This window comes from Suricata suricatta, chromosome 7, assembly GCF_006229205.1.
Source record: "Suricata suricatta isolate VVHF042 chromosome 7, meerkat_22Aug2017_6uvM2_HiC, whole genome shotgun sequence".
In the NCBI taxonomy this organism is placed as follows: domain Eukaryota; kingdom Metazoa; phylum Chordata; class Mammalia; order Carnivora; family Herpestidae; genus Suricata; species Suricata suricatta.
The window spans coordinates 24,059,319-24,077,349 of NC_043706.1; the positions used below are offsets into that span (position 1 = coordinate 24,059,319).

At 39.7% G+C, this 18,031-nt stretch overlaps 1 long non-coding RNA gene across 1 annotated transcript; it reads left to right on the top strand.

The window, feature by feature from the left end:
• The first annotated feature begins 6,684 nt into the window (after positions 1-6,684).
• LOC115297152 lies at positions 6,685-12,119 on the top strand. Its single transcript, XR_003911309.1, has 4 exons — positions 6,685-6,719; positions 9,374-9,393; positions 10,711-10,838; positions 11,784-12,119. It is a non-coding gene; the product is annotated as an uncharacterized LOC115297152 (long non-coding RNA).
• Positions 12,120-18,031: the final 5,912 nt, after the last annotated feature.

An 18,031-nucleotide genomic window follows, 5' to 3' on the forward strand; every position in this document is an offset into this window, starting at 1 on the left:
AAAAAATCAGGATAGAAAAAAAAAAAGCCACATGGTCTAGAAAGAGATTTTGCTTAAGGCATGGCAGAAGTTGCCACTGTATCTGCCCAGCGCCGGACGAGCAGTTTCACCATGTATCTTTGATTGCTCCTTCTTCACAGACAAGTGCTGAGAGCAGACGGCTCATTACCTGCGTGTCTCCACAGGCTGCCAGGCTTCTTTCACCTCCCTCTACCTCCTTAAAACAAGTTTTTTTTTTTAATGTTTTATTTATTTTGGGTACAGAGATAGAGCATGAGAGGGGGAGGGGCAGAGAGAGGGAGACACAGAATCTGAAGCAGGCTCCAAGCTCTGAGCTTGCTGTCTGCACAGAGCCTGACGCGGGGCTCGAACCCACAAACGTGAGGTCTGACCTGAGCCGAAGCCTGCCGCTCAACCGACTGAGCCACCCAGGCGCCCCTCCCTCTACCTCCTTAAATGCTTGGCAGGTTGCAGAATGGGGAATGACTGAAGTCAAACGGAAAATAGGACTAGCTATTTAGACCTATTTGTGTTCTAGTCTCTTGTGTTATCCCCAGTAACTGTGCCTTGTTCATTCTGACTAGTGTTATCCATTTTCTGCTAGTTTAGTACTGTTTTGCACTTTCTTGGAACAGCTGCTATGACTCTTGACGACAATTAAATCTGCCTGTTGTTTAGTCTTCAGAGTGTCATCAATAAGGTGGACCACTTGCTTCTGTAGCAGTTCTTGGGGGAGAGCGCTCAATTGCTCACACGTGTGTCCGCTTTCCTGTGTTCAGGGTTTATTAATTTTGTGATTCTTTTAAAGGAGACATTGTGAAACAATTTATTTAGTTTTCCAGAGAAGGCTATGAGTCATGCTTAGCCAACAGTTCCTTGGAATTAACAGTATGCCAATAATATGTTACTTAGATGACCACAATTCTATTATTGTCTTTTACAAGCTTAATTCTGAAACCCGGTGTAAATATAACACCTGTCAAGGTTTGACATTTATATCAAAGTGTTTTCTGGCAATGTTCCCTCAACCTGTTCTTGTAAAGTTTTGGAGCCAAAAGAAAATAGGATTAATACCAAATATCAACCAGTAGGCAAGAAGAGCAGATCTCCAGTGGCTATGAGGTTCCTTTGATATGTAGAAGCGCAGAGTCCCATATCTAGAATTCTGAACCCTGTCTACCCTTGGAGTGGGGTGGAGGACCATCTAAAATGACCCGGAGCAATGGATCTCACTTTCTGGGTTGATTTACAGTGTCTCACCACCCCCATGCTATGGAGCCATCCTCCCTCCCCTCCCTGTTGGCACATCACTCTGCAGTGTCTTAAAATGGCTAGAAGCATCTGTTGTCCAGGAATGGCTTTGGAATGGCTCGTAATACCTCCATAATCTTCCAGCAGGTTGAAGTTGAATTTATTGGCAGTCTGCGCTCAGAACAAATTTGCAGTCTAGCTTTTCCACCTGATAGTACAGGCACTAAGTTCTGGCTTGCTTTTTATGTTAATTGTCTTTCTTTTATCTATCGAATATGGCCCTGATCTATTTTTTTTTTTTTTGCTCAGAGGTTAAGTTTTAACTGCTAAAAAATAACTAGAGAATGTTCTTTTTGATATTGTAAGCACTCCTCTGAGACTATTTTACTAGTCAATTTTACATGTATGTTATTTGAATGGAGCCTCATTCATTGCCAGAACTCCTTTTCCCCTCAATTAACTCAAAATGTCCAAAATGGAACTCATCATCTTTGCTTCTGGCAGGTGCCCTCTCCAGATCTCCATTTCTAGCAGGGCTGGCTCTCTGCTTTCTGCCACGGGTTCAGGGCCTTTGAATCTTTCTGACTTCACCAAGAAGTATCATTTTGCTTTTCAAATTTATTCTTGGATTTTCCCACTCCTGGCTACCTATATGGCTACCGCCTAGTCCAGATCTTCATCCCTTCACATATGTATTTATTCTTATTATACTGCCTAGGTATATCTGTGGGCTTAACAGTTCTCTCCTCAGTCAGCAGACGCTAGCTGTCCACAGGGTGCTAAGCCTTTCCCCTTCAAACCCATCCTACATTCCTCAGCAGAAGAATCTTTCTCATGTATGCTTTCATTATTGAAGCAGAGATTGTCAGTTCCCAGGATGAAGTCTTCTCTTCAAACTTAGAAACAGAATTTTTAGTTGAGCACATGGTCACCCAGTTAAAGATTTCCTCCCATTCATTTTTTTTCTCTGTGCTCCCTTCTGGAACTCTGTAATTGAAGACTGACCTCTACGTTGGGCTATTCTTTTTTTTTTTTTTTTAATCTTCTATTTTCTGTCTTTTTGCTCTATTTTCTGGGAATTCAGTTGAAATTGATTTTGTAACCCTAATACTGAGTTTAAAATTTTTTCTATCATATTTTTGGTTTCTAGGAGTGCTTTTGTGTTCTGTTTTTAATTTTTATAACATGTTATTTTTGGGAAGTGTGCTCACTATCCTCTTGCTTACAAGAAGATATAAATGGCAGTATTTTTAGATTTTTCTCCTCCTTGCATTGTCTTATTTCTTGTGTATGTTCACACACACATGTGCATCTTTCATTTTAGATTCATATTAGATTTTCTCAGACACTTGGTGCCTCTTGGCTATTTATTCATATTTAAGAATGGAGGCGGTGATGCTGAGTGAGAGTTCTGTGTGCAGGGGGTGTGGAGAGGTTTGTCAACTATGGTCTTCACTGCAGGTAGCCTGACAGGATAATTTCACTGGAGAACTTCCAAAGTCAGTATTTTTAGATCCTGTGCCTTGAGCTGATTGTCTTTCCCAGAGAAGAACCTCCTGGCTCCCACCTGGGGATAACAGGCCTGGTTATAAATGCTCTGGGAAGACAGTGATGGTATAGATGTCAGTTACATAAACTTTCAGTCAATCTTCTTGTTTTTTATACAGCATCTCCACCCTACTGTGCTGATGTGACACTCTGGTTTACTCTTTCCAGAGAATTACCCTTCAGTCTTTTGCTGAAGTGGAAGAGGGTATCTAGGTAGGATTGACAGACTTAGCAAATAGATACGGGATGCCTCATTAAATTTAAATTTCAGATACACAACAGGTAGCTTTTCCTGTAACTATGTCTAATGTAATATTTGGGATATACTTATACGAAAAATCACCCAATCTTTATCTGGAATTCAAATCTGACTGGGCATCCTATAGTATCTGGTAATCCTTCACCTGGGCTCTTGCTGCTTCTCAAAGAGACGTTGAATCAGACTTGCTGTTGTAGCCCCATTTCCACCACTGCTACCAGAGGTGCCTGAATCTATCAGTGTCTGACCTTTGGGCAGCGTGAATCGAGCTATCCCTCCACTTTCCCTGGAACTGACTTGGGAAATGTCTTCCTTTGATCTGCTATCAGCTGTCACTGCTCTCCAGCTTCCAACACTGGGTGGCTGTCCATTTGTCTCCTATATATCAATAAATTTTGTAGGCTTAAACCTTTTTGTTTTTTGTTTTGTTCTGTTTGGTTTGCTTTAGTTCTGGTTTTGATTTCTTTGGTTCAGGAAAATATTTTTATCTGGTTTTAAAATCAGCTTAATTGAGGTATTATTTACATTTTTAGCTGTATAATGTATCATATTTTAAAAAATATGTGGCGGGGTAGACACCACCATAATAAAGAGAAAATTTCTGCCGCCTCAGAAAGTATTCCTCTGCGCTCAGTCCCCTCCTCCAAACTTTGGGTTTTGGCGAATACTGATCTTTCTGTCATTTGAATTGTGATTTTTTATAACATTTCATAACATGGTATTATACAGTATTAAGTCCTTTGAGTCTGGCTTGCTGTTATTTAGCATAATGCTCTTGAAATTCATCATGCTTCATGAAGCATTGCTGCATGTATCAATAGTTTGCTCTGCTTTATTGCTGAGTAGTATTGTATTGCATGGGTATATAAAGTTTTCCTTTATTCATTCACCAGTTCAAAAACATTTGAGTTCTTGAGGAATCTATAGAAGAAAAAAAAAAGAAAGAAAAGGAAAAAAATAACATTTTAGATGTTTCCAGTTTTTGACTAGTTGAATAAAGCTGCCGTAAACTTTGGTATATATCATTGGGTGGTTATATGTCTTCCTTCCTCTTGAGTAAACAGTTAGAAGTGAGATTTCTGAGTCACATGGTGTGTATTTTTAACCATATTAGAAACTGATAAACTATTCTCCAGAGTAGATGCATCATTTTACATTCTCACCAGCAGTATGTGCAAGTTCCAATAGTTTGACATCCTTGCCAATACTTGGTACTGTCAGTCTAATTAATTTAGCTATTTTATAGTATGCTGTGCTAATTGACCATGATTTCAATTTGCATGCCTCTAATGATTTTAAGTATCTCATTTGCCATCCCTATGTTATCCTTGCCCAATTTTAAAAAATTGGTTTATTTATCTTTTTATTCTTTATATATGCTGGATACAGTCCCTTTTCAGATAAATGACTTGCAAATACAGTTGATCCCCATTATTTGTGAATTTCATGTTTGTGAAATTGCACACTCACTAAATTTTTTTGTAACCCCAAGATCAACACCAGCAGTGTCCGTGGTCAATCACAGACATACCCAAAGCTGTGATAAATTTGAATTGCTCAATGGGCACATTTGCAGCTGAAGTTAAACCTTCTGGCCTTATTTCAGCTCATAGTGTAAACAAATGTCCTTTATAAGATCTATTAAGTGCCATGTTTTTCAAATTTTTGTGCTTTTTGTTAGTGATTTCACTCTTTCCCTATTCCAAGCACAGCATTGAAGCAATATCTGGTGTAAGAAGGCTGTGATGTAGCTTATGGAGAAAATGTGTGCATTAGATGAGCTTTATTTAAGAGTGAGTTATAGCACTTTTAGTCCTATGTTCAAATGTTAATGAATCAACAATACAGTATGTCCAGAAAAAGGAAGAGGAAATTTGCCATTCTGTACAAGAGGCTATTCTGGACAGTGCTAAAGTCACATCTACAGTGTGTGATGAAGCTATGGAAAAGATGGATGAGTGGCTAAATCTATGGATTCATGAGATGATGACTGATGAAAAAAAATCATAGAAGGCATTGTTGTGAGAAAAGCAAAAAAATTTAAGGCTAGGAAAATGTTAAACCCTTCTAAGCTAATGCAAGCTGACTTGCATATTTCAAAAGATGATATGTTGTAAAAATATTAAACTTGCAGGAAGCTCTCAAAGAATTTCCAAAACACCTGCTAAGCATTATACAGGAGAGGTGTTACGTGGAGGAACAGGGTTTCAATGCTGATGAAACAGGCTTCTTTTGCAAGAAGGTTGGCAAATGAACCGACATAAAACAAATGGGGTTTTGATTGACAGAACTGTGACTGGAGGCTCCCAGGAACCCAATCCAGTGTTTCCCTGGGAGCAGTGTTCCAGTGTTCCCTGAGCATGACTACTGTGAGTAATGAGAACTGGCTACTTCCCATGATTCCTGTCGCATGTGGACTACACTATGTGTAGCTGCCTGGGTGCCCTCTTTTTTCTCTCCACCTGGTTCCCGAGATTCATCCTTAAACCTCTATACCAGTTAGTTTCCCCAGGAAGTGTCTCTGGACCCCAGCCCAGGGCGACTGAGACACTCCTCCTCTAAGCTTGTTAACCTACTGTGCATATACCCCTGTCTCAGCAATGCAGTCTTTCATACACGTGTCTCCCCAACCAATCTCTACCTTGCTTGAGGGCAAGGTTCTTCCTTCCTTTCTTCCATCATTCCTTTCTTCCTTCTTTCTTCCTTTCACCATCCCTTCTTCCTTCTTATCCCTCATCCATCCATCCATCTATTCATCCACCCCCCCACAAATATATGTATGTATATTTGTATATGTGTATACATTTAAATATATATATTTTGGGTAGCAAAGCCCAACACTCAAAGATATCTCTTAGGTTGTACTTTTATTTTTTATTTGTTTATTTATTTATTTAAAATGTTTATTTAATTTTGAGAGAGAGATCGTGCAAGCAGGAGAGGTGCAGAGAGAAAGAGGGGAAGAGAGGATCTAAAGCAGGCTCTGCACTGAGCCCAACGTGGGGCTCAAACTCATGAACCATGAGATCGTGACCTGAGCTGAAGTTGGGCGCTCAATTGATTGAGCCACCCAGGCGCCTTTATTTTATTTTTTAAACTAACATACAGTACACACCACATTTAATTGATTCTGTGTTTCTGTGTTCTGGTACTTTGCACAGGGCCTGGCCCATATAAAGAAGCAGTAAATATTTGTTAAAGAAAAAACATAAATATTAACAATATTCATTCTACCAAATTGAAGTTTTTTGAGCCATAAATTTTTAATAAATAGATAAAATGGTTTGAAATTAATATATTAAATTAACAGCATGTTCCCTTCAATATTCTAAACAATCATTTGCCTGCTCTTTTTAATTTGAGCTATCTATAATAAAATTTGCTGAGCAAAACAAACTTTAGCTTAGTCCAAAAGAAATAATTAGAAACTTGGAATAGGTGGTCTGCATTAATGAGTTTTTCTTGTGCTCAGCATAATCCTAGAATTTTAGAACCAGAGAGATCTTATTCATACACGTGTTAATTAGGCTTTTCCAGGGCGCATGAGTGGCTCAGTCATTAAGCATCTGACTTTGACTCAATTCATGACGTCATAATTCATGAGTTCGAGTCCCATATCAGGTGAGCTCATGCCCTGCTTTGAGTAAAACACCAGCCCCTGGTGAGTTCCACTTCTCTCTCTCTCTCTTGCTGCCCTTCACTCACTTGTTCTCTCTCTCTCTCTCTCTCTCTCTCTCTCTCTCTCTCTCTCAAAAAAAAAAAAAAAAGCTCTTCCAGGTTAGCTAAGGACACAGGAAGGAAAGAACATAGACAGCTCTCTATATGGGCAGGGGGAGCCTGGAAGGAGGGTCATTTGTGGGCAGCTCGGCTCTGGCCATCTGACAGCAGCTGTGTGAGTCCATAACCAGCTGTCTTCTGGAGATTGGACATTTGCTCCTTCTGGAGCTGAGGCTGCTGTTATGAAGACTGGGCTGCTCCAGACAATGCTTGGTCATGGCTTGTCCTGACTCATTACTTCTGCTGCTATTCTCTTTGCTTGCCTTATGCTTCTGCCTAGAATGCAAATGTTGATGGTGTCTGCAGATCTTTGTAGGGGAAGAAACACTTTTTCCTCTACTTTCTTAGGCTTAGTGACTGGGCCCTGCAAACTAAACTGATAAAAGACAGGTTAACCAGAGAAAAGGCATACAAGGTTTAGTTGATGTTAATATTTTAATTCTTATGTGTACATGTGATCTCACAGAAAAGTCAATGAAAACCCATAGAAGCAATTAGGCCTGAGATCCTGCATATCATTTTAACAAAGAGCAATAAATCTGTAGAGGGGTCACAAGAAAAGGAAAAGAGTTTGGGCTTCTGGGGGTGGCAAATTGTAAGAAGGTAAATGTCGAGGAGAGAACTAATAAAAGATAAGGATTATTTCAGTGAGGTTTGTCCATGCAGATTCCAGTTGAGAGTCACTTCCTCTTCCTGGTATGGGGGATGGAAGGGAGATACCTTCAGAAAAAAATTTATTCCCTGCCTTTAGGGAGGGTAGAGAGCTTACTTTACATCTGCTGTTTCTCAATTGCTTTCAGCTCAAAATAATCCTTTGTCAAAGTTGTGTATTTTGGTTTTTTTTAAATGTATATATTTTGATAAAAAGACACACACAGTGGAGTAGGGGAGGGACAGAGAGAGAGGGAGACACAGAATTCGAAGCAGCTCCTAGCTCTGAGCTATCAGCACAGAGCCCAATGCGGGGCTCGAACTCATGAGCCATGAGATCATGACCTGAGCTGAAGTTGGACACTTCACAGACTGAGCCACCCAGGCACCCCAAGGTTGTGTATTTTGGAATCGCATACTCTTATTCCCCTATCCCAAATTCAAATCCCCACAGAGAAAGAATTCAGTTGTGCCAGCTAGTTACTCTCCTTCCTGCTGGGAAGAAATCTCATTCCAAGCTACCTTCTAAGTCCATTCCATAAATTAGTTGCTCTTGGGACCAACCTCTCTTTGTTGAACCAAGGTGATGAGAAGGCCTGTGGATGTGGGATATGCTCAAGTCACACCACTGGGAGCTCTGTGCTGAGTCAACAGAGGCAGATGCTGAAGCCTGGAAAGTTAGGCGCATTATCTCATGGAGGGTCCTTTCAATGTCCACTGTGATCTAGGTCTTTGAAGGACATCATCTCCTTGATTTTGAGAAGACTTGCCTATTTGGCTAATTTCTTTGGGTCTGCTCTAAATGTTTGGGTTAAGCCTGCAAGCATTAACAGGCACCTTTCATTTTATTCCTTCCAGTTTTATTGAGATATAATTGGCATATAACATTGTATAAATTAAGGGAAAAACATGTCAATATATGTATGTATTGCTAAATGATTACCACATTGAATTTAGTTAACATCCATCCCATGTGCAGTTAGAAATTTTTTTCTTGTGATGAGAACTTTTAAGATATTCTTTTAGCAACTTTCAATGTATGGTATAGTATTGTTAACTATAGTCATCATGCCGTGTATTTTATCCCTAGAAATTATTTATGTGATAACTGGAAGTTTGCACCTTTTGAGCAGTTTTGCCTATTTCTCCCACTCTTCACCATCCCCCCACTCTGTTAACCACTAGTCAATTCTTTTTCTAGGAGTTGGTTTTTTATATTCCACATATAACTGAGATCATACACTATCTGATTTTTATAAGACTTATTTGTCTGACATACAGTAGAACCTTGGAGCGCAAATAACTTGTTCTGTGAGTGGTCCTCAAGACAAACAAACATTTCTAATAAATTTTAACTTGCTAAACGAGCTATGTCTTGCAATACGAGTAGTACATGACACCAAAGGTCACATGATCACAAATGAGCCAATGGTTTCTCTCTCTATCTCTCACTATGGGATTGTGGGTGATCATCTCCCATGTTCAGATGCTTGGTCTCAGGCCATGGCGTTTGTTAGAAATCAGTGATTTTTCAGAACATTGGAAGGTGCCCACAACTGGCACTAGGGTATTTTTTTGTCACTTCAGAGCATTTATGAACAGTCCCTTGCTTTTCCATTCAAGAGTAAGCTTAGGAATGTTTTGCTCCATTCTAGGTCAGGCTGTCTGTGGATATAGACCCTTTCTTCTGCTGCCTTATTGCCAATTACATTAAATACAATATATGACAAGAATTTATTAATACTGTACTATAGTCAACTTCCCTGCAAGTGTATACAATGGCCCACATGCCAAAAAAGATTCCATTGAGCCAATAGATAGCAGTGATTCTGTTAGTGATAGGGAAAGTCACACAATAACTCTCTTCTTTCTTTTCTCCCTCACAAGGGCCACAAAGGTTTTCAAAGGTAAGTGCATGTTAATTTGTTTATTTTTCTTTATAGTTTGTAATGTCTTTATTATTTTGTATTATGTTACAATATTGTAATCATTTTGTATGAATATTTTTGGTTGTGGAACAAATCATCTGAGTTTCCATTATTTCTTGTGGGAAAATTCTCTTTGATATATAAGTGCTTCAGATTACAAAAGCATGTGTCCAGAATGAATTATGCTAACAAACCAAGGTTTTACTGTATTTCACTTAGAATAATGTCCTCAAATTTTATCCATGTTGTTGCATATGCCAGGATTTCCTTCTTTTTTATGGATGAATAATGTAAGTATACAGGGATGAATAAATATATATAATAAATATAATATAATATGTATATGTATATACATTTTCTTTGCTCATTCGTTCTTCTTAAAAAATGTTTTTTTCAGAGAGAGAGCAAGCAGGGGAGGGGCAGAGAGAGAGGGGTCAGAGGATCCTAAGCAGGCTCTGTGCCAACAACAGAGAGCTCGATGCAGTGCTTGAACTCATGAACTATGACATCATGATCTGAGCTGAAGTCAGACGCCCCAGTTGCCCCCCATTCTTTCTTTTCTTTTTTTAAACTTTATTTACTTTAGGAGGGGGAGAGCAAGCTGGGAAGGGCCAGAGAGAGAGAATCCCAAGCAGACTCTGCACTGTCAGAGCACAGCCCAACATGGGGCTCAAACCCATCAATTGTGAGATCATGACCTGCACCAAAATCAAAAGTAGGATGCTTAACAACCCAGATGTCACCTCATTCATTCTTTGATGGCCAATTAGGTTGCTCTCATGTCTTGCTATTGTAGATAATGCTGCAATGAACACGGAAGTGCATATATCTTTTTGAAACAGCAATTTCATTTCCTTTGCATAGATACCCCAAAGTGGAATTGCTGGATCATATGGTAGTTCTATTTTTAATTGTCTGAGGAACCTCCATACTATTTTCCATAGTGCCTTCACCAATTTACATTCCCACCAACAGTGCACGAGGGTTCCTTTTTCTCCACATCCTCACCAGCATTTGTTTTCTCTTGTCTTTTTGGTACTAGCCATAGTAACAGGTGTGACGTGTATCTCATAGTTTTGACTTGCTTTTCCTGATGATAAGTGATGTTGAGCATCTTTTTCCTGTTTGCCATTTGAATATCTTTTTTTTTTTTTAAGAAAAAGGTCTATTCTCTTCCTTTGCTCATTCTTAATTGAGTGGTTATATTATTATTGCATTGTATATGTTCTTTATATATTTTGGATATTAACCTCTTATTAGATATGTAATTTGCAAATATTCTCTTTCATTCTGGAGGTTACCTTTTCATTGCATTGTTCAGGCACATCTTGTTTATGGATTGTCTAAATATACTGAAAGTGGATCTTTTATCAGAATTCCTTCTGGCTGAAAATGAAGGATGTCAGATATGACTGGAACACTGAGTAAGTGAGCCTGCAGTATATTGCTACTTTTCATTTGTTTCCCTTAATCTAAGCAAAGGAGTTGCTACCTTAAAAATAAATATGTAACAGTGCAAGGGAAACTGGTATGAAACTTACCAGAAGTTGCTGTTACTTAGAAGATATTAGAATGGTTTTAGAAGTTTGGAAGGGAGGTGGTAATGATGAAGGAGGGCACTTGTGGGGAAGAGCACTGGGTGTTATATGGAAACCAATCTGACAATAAACTGTTAAAAAAAAAAAGAAGTTTGAAGCAAGACAGTATGGGAACTAGTATATCAGTGGATATTTACTGAGAACCAACTGCGGGCCCGATGTCGTACTAAGCCCTGGTACAGCAGTGAACACGACAGATATTCCCTGCTCTCATGGAACTTAAATAGTATATATTCACTCAATCAGTTTTTCCATTTTTATTTTTAGAGCAATAAAGAGTAGTGCAAGGGGCGGAGGGAAGGTCAGAAGTAAGTCCCAAAGTCCTGCACCACAGTGGTCTAATTAAAGCATTTATGAAAGAAGTTAAGCAATCAAATTAGCAATTTGAACATTGAAAACGGCAATTAAATTCCAACCTGAAGCAAGCTGTGAGTCATTATAATGCCACAATGATATTGTTAATCATCAGTGGGCTTGTCACCCATTGATTGGGCTTTCTTCCTTTTCCTCCTTCCCCACTCTCATTTCCCCTTAATAAAAACAACCCTTAATAAATAATTAACAGTAGACGTGTTAGTTATTGGATTGGCTACAGACTTCCATAAACCCAGTGATGTATGATGAGCCTCAGTCCCTGAGGCCCTGAGCAGTTACCAGTTTCCGTCACAAAGACTCGTTACTGGCTCCTCCATGTCCATCTGAGTCACTCAGCCCCAGGCCAGTGTGGAAGACCCTGTTCTACTTCCAGCTCTGATTTACTTTTTTCTGCAGCAGATTCATCATTGCTCACAAGAAGTTCCCTCGAAACACTTCCATTAGAAACCCCAAAGTTCAGGCCATGAATAGGACACTTTCCTGTTGTTCCTCTCAGCACTGAGGGGGGCACACTACTGGCTGTGGAGGCTCAGCAGCAGACTTCTGGGAAGCATGTCAAATACCACTTGGCATCTACTGCTCATACCTGAGAAATGATGGGCTTACATTCCTGTGGGGGACACTGTTACCCAGAGCATCGGACCCTGGATGAGGGCCGGCAGATGATGACTTTTTGTTCCCCAAGACAAAGGATACTCAACCCAAAAGTAAAAACCTTGGCATGCTCCTGAACATTTTCCACTCACTTTTCATATCACTTTATGTAAAATGGAACATGGATTTACACCTTTGAGCTAAAGAATCACCCAGCTGTGCTTTCGTGTTTGACCCAGTTTGTATACTCTGCTTTCTCAAAGGCTCTCTCTGCCCTGGACCCCTGGATCATTTCTGTACATAATTAGTAGATACACCCCATAATTAGTAGATTAGTCCCACCCTAGCTGCTCACAATTTGGACAATACTGTGATTCCCAACAGCAAAGGTAAGCCCCCCAGGATATTGAACCAGAGGGAAGTTTCACCAGGAGAAAGATGTATCTGATCCCCTTGCCTCTGGAAATAAACCAGCAGTCAGATTCATCTGGAAGCCACTCTTACGTTCAATTGCCTTATGGAGAGTTCAACCATGGACACACAGAGTGACTCACAAGCAGACTGAAGAGTCTGGGCAGCTTCACGCCTGCTCGGGTAGGCGGGTCGTTAGAGTCTGTCTCAAGACAACATATTTATCATGAATGAGATAAAAATATTTGTCACACTAGTAACTTTGTAACACTGTCATAGATTTTCCTGAAGTCATATTCACTATTACTGTGAAAATCTATATTGACATTTAAAAATGTTAATTATTATTAAAGTCTGGTGATTTACTCTACATATATAAAACACTGGGCAACTAAAACCCTCTCTCATCCAGTAGTTATTTCATGTCAACCACGTGAGGTGTATAGGTTTTTGGTGAATCTGCGACACACATGGAAACAAAAATTTACATATAGTTTCTGGCTTTCCTTATAATTTTGGGCATAGAAATTATATGACTTGGTTATAAAAATAAAACCATCCAGAAGATCAAGAATATGTTATTTCAATTTTTAAAGATCATTAGTTAAAATAAAACATTTAAAAATATTTTTGAGAAATCTGAGCTCATTGAAAATATGTTCCTATCTTCCTGGGAGTTTGAGAACCCTGCCATAGTTTGTTTTTGTGGAAATGATTAAGAGCTCCATTTGTCTCTCATAGGATTTGGAGACTCCTACAAAATGCCAGATTGACCTACTAATTTTGATTGGATGTTTATGCTAACAAATCTGTCCTAATAACCAGTTGTAAGACTATTTGACAGCTTTTCTCTTGAAGGATATATTTAACACTTACAGATTATGTAAGTATTTACACTGTTTTCCGATAGTTTATAATCTTGCTTTCATTACCTATTACATATCATCATCATCATAATCATCATCATCATTGTCAGAAACAGAAAAATACCATTCTTAAAAAATGTAAAATCTGCTCAAAAAGTAACCCTAAATAAAGAAAGAATTTCAGCAAGGTTTTAAGATGGAAATTGGGAATCTAATTCTAAAACTTATGTAATATACAAAGGGCCAAGAAAAGCCAAGACATTCTTTAAAAAGAATAATTAAACAAAAGAAACTATAGATATAAGACTTAGAACAAATTTACAGGAATTAAGACAGTATTGTTGAAACAGGAATAGAAATTAGACCAATAAAAAGTCACCCACACAGAAGTGGACATATGATCTATGACAAAGGAAGTAATGTAGGTTACTGATAAAAATACATTTAAAAATTTAATCATGCTAAGGTCATTTGGATAGCCAGATTAAAAAAAAAAACAGATCTTCAAACCTATCTTCTACCATCCATAAAAATAATAATGGAAGATACCTTAAATATGAATGTTGAAAAGAAATCTTTTGTCAGGAAGGAATATCCAATGGAATAAAGACAGTCTCTTCAGCAAATGGTGCTGGGAAAACTGGACAGCAACATGCAGAAGAATGAACCTGGGTCACTTTCTCACATCGTATGCAAAAATAAACTCAAAATGGATGAAACACCTAAACATAAGACAGGAAGCCATCAAAATCCTGGAGGAGAAAGCAGGCAAAAATCTCTTTGACTTTGGCTACAGCAACTTCTTACTCAACATATCTCTAGAAGCAAGGGAAACAAAAACAAAAATGAACTATTGAGACCTCATCAAGATAAATACTTTCTGCATGGTGAAGGAAACAATCCAGCAAAACTAAAAGGCAGCCAATGGAATGGGAGAAGATATTCGCGAATGACATATCGGATAAATGGTTAGTATCCAAAATCTATACAGAACTTATCAAACTCAACACCCAGAAAACAAATAATCCAGTGAAGAAATGGGCTAAAGTCATGAATAGACACTGTTCTAAAAACACCCAGATGCCTAACAGACACATGAAAAATGCTCAGCATCACTTATCAACAGGGATACAAATCAAAACCACAGTGAGATGCCACCTAATGCCTGTCAGAATGGCTAAAATTAACAACTCAGGCAATGACAGATGCTGGTGAGGATGTGAAGAAAGGGGAACCCTTTTGCATTGCTGATGAGTGGCAAACTAGTGCAGCCACTGCGGAAAACAGTATGGACGTTCCTCAGAAAATTAAAAATAGAACTACCCTATGGTCCAGCAATTGCACTACTAGGTATTTCCCCAAAGGATACAGGTGTGCTGTTTCAAAGGGGTTTATAGCAGCTCTATCAACAATAGCCAAAGTATGAAATGAGCCCAAATGTCCATCAATAAATGAATAGATAAAGAAGATGTTGTGAATATATATACAATGAAGTATTATTTGGGAATCAAAAAGAATGAAATCTTGGCATTTGCAACAAAATGGATGCTAAGTGTACCATTGTGCTAAGTGAAATTAGCCAGACAGAGAAAAACAAATGTCATCTGACTTTACTCATATGTGGAATTTAAGATACGAAACAAATGAACAGAAGGGAAAGAAAGCAAAAATAATATAAAAACGAGGGAGACAAAATATAAGAGACTCAAATATGGAGAGCCAACTGAGGGTTGGCTAGAGGGGTTGTGGGTGGAAGGATGGGCTAAATGGGCAAGGGCATTAATGACACTTGTTGGGATGAGTACTGGATGTTATATGTAGGGGATGAATCATTGGATTCTACCCCTAAAATCCTTATTGCACTATATGCTAACTTATATGTAAACTAAAGAAAATTTTAAAAAGAATGCTTTTATAAGATAACTTATTTCTATAACCTTGAGTTAAGGAAAGATTTCTCAAACAGATTAAAAAAGCACTAGCTCTAAAGGAAGAGATTGGTAAATTGGCAACATTCAAATTAAGCATTTCTGTTTATAAAAGACATATTAAGAGAGTAAAGAGTAAAATACAGAGTGTATGCTACACATAAAACTGACAAAGGGCTCACATCTGGAAGATATAAGGAATTCCTACATATCAGTAAGAAAAAGGCATTCTAATAGAAAAATGGATGAAAGACGTGAACAGGGAATTTATGAAAGAAGGTACTCAATGATGTTCAGCTGCATTAATAGTCACGTAAGTGCAAATTAAAATCACAATGTGATAGCACCACACACCCTCCAGAGTAGCTAAAATTCAAGACTGACAATACCAAGTGTAGATGAGGATGTAGAGCAATGAGGCATTTATGACTGGAAGGAGTATAATGTATTCAGATTTATATGCTCTATATAGCATATCCTGCGACCAAGGCATTTCACTCTTAGTGTAACAGAAGTGCAAGTACATTAAAAGATATGTACAGGCCAAGATGGCGGAAAGGAAGGGAGCTCTGTAACTCCGTCTGCCCCATCGATTGAACTGAGAAGGATATTACTCTCATCTGCAAAAGCGGAAGGAGAAAATACAGACTCCAGAAAGAATAGAACCTCAAGGATACCTGAGTGAGTGAGTGCGAACTGGGGAGATCTGAAAACGGGCCAGCCCTGGACGTGCAGGAGAGGCAGGATCCCCAGCCCAATGTGGGGCAAGTGCGCAGAGCCCGAGAGACAAAGGGAAGAGACAGAGAGTCTGAACAGGCTCATAGTACTGTCTCTGGGAAAGAGGTACTGTCTCTGGGGAAGAGGTAAAGAACATTTGGCTGCGCTTGGAGAGAGGGACCCACTCCATAGATAACTGCTGGGTTGCCAGAATCCCGACTCTGGGTGGTGCAAAAGGTGGAACAGCTTCCAGCCCTAAGCCATCTCGGCGGCGGGGAAGCAGCGGAAGCAGCTGCAGTGGCGGCCTGGTGGGCTGTGTCTGGGTTGCACACTTTGAGAGGCGCTGGCGGCAGTGGCAGCAGGCCGCGGTGCGGTGAGAGGCTGTGGCAGAGGCGCCCCCGGCAGCGGCTGTGCCAGGGGTGCACACACCTCGAACTCGGTTTTGGGAACGGAACCACGCACCTCATTTCCACGGTGCATCTCGCTCCCTGCACTGGCTGTGCGAATCCCGAATCCCGGGTGCCCACAGGAAAAAATAGGGCCCACACCTTCGTGACCCCCAACAGGGAGTCGGCAGCGGGTGGAGGCCTGGGCGTGCACTGGGCTGCCGGAGCTCCCAGCTCATTTCCAGCAGCGCACAGCACCTTGAGCAACAGCTACCCAAAGCCGAGAGAGTCTCAATTTTTTTTTTCTTTTTCTCCTTCCCCCATTGCAATCGCGATCCTGGCTGGGGGTGGGGACTCCACAGCTGGGTCTGTGAAGGTGCGCACTTCACCTACTGCTGCTCATTTCGCCTCAGGGAGGGGCAGCCGAAATCCCTGCCTGAGCCAAGACAAATTGATTCCTCCCCCTAAGAAGCCAGCCACCAAAACAAATATATTTCATCTGTGGTAGTGCAAACGTGCATGGACTGGAACTTTGAACTGAAGCAGGTCTGGAAAATACAATTCGGCTCAACTGCGGCCCAAGGAGATCGAACTCATTAGAGTGGCCTACAGTGCCTAGCTCAGCGGAGCTAGCTAGTACTGCCATTCTAATCTCCATAGACACCAAGGCAGAGCCTCTGAGAACAGCCTCCGAGACCTTCCACATCAAACCAAGCCTATCCACAAAGAGGAGCTGCTGCTCTTTTTTTTTTTTGTTAATTTTTTTTCTCTTTCTCTACTTTTTTCGTACTTATTTCTTTGTTATTATTACCTTTTTTTTGTTTTTTCTTTTTCTTTACTTAACTCTGTTAAATTTTTACTCCTCATTTCCTTTCTCCTGTCTCTCTTACTTTTTCACCTTCTACCAACCCAGATATATTCTCCTGTATCTCATCCTTACCTCTCCCCTCAACTGGTCATACACTTTTAAACTGTCTACTGTCCTTTGTTGTCTCTGACCGCCGTCAATATATTTTTTCTCTTTTCTTCTTTCTCTTTTCTTTTTATTTTCTCTTCTTCTCTTCTTTTTGTCCCTTTCCTTTCCATTTTCAAACTCTTCTTTCCCCCTTTTTATGTGTTTCTTTGTTTGATTTGTCTGTGTGTATGTGTGCTTCTGTTCCCTCTGTGTGCGTCTGTCGGTTTTCCTTCCTAGGACCGCACCAAGAAATAAGCCAAAGTGTGCAAGAAAGCGAGTCCCAAATATTGCAGAGTAGGGAAATAAAATATTCACAGGCACAACAAGAGAAACCGAGACACACCATTAAGAGAACATTCACTGAAACGACAGGCCCTGGACAGTCAATAAGCCTCCTTTAACAGAGAAATACTAATAGGTGCACAGAGCATAATGAGCTTTCTAAAAGTGACAAGAGACAGAAAACTAGCAAAAATGACAAAACGAAGAAACTCTCCCCTGAAGAACTTCCAGGAGGAAGTCACAGCCACAGAACTGCTCAAGGCAGATCTAGACAACATATCAGATCAAGAATTTAAAAAGCTGGTGATAAGAGTAATAGCTGGGGTTGAGAAAAGCATCAAAGAATCAACTGATGAGTTAAAAAAGGCTATAGGTGAGGTGAATAACAAACTGGAGGCAGCCACCTCAAGGATTGACGAGGCAGAGAGAAGAATAGGTGAATTAGAAGATATAGTTCTAGCAAAAGAGGAAGCTGAAAAAAAGAGAGAGAAATTAATCCAGGAGC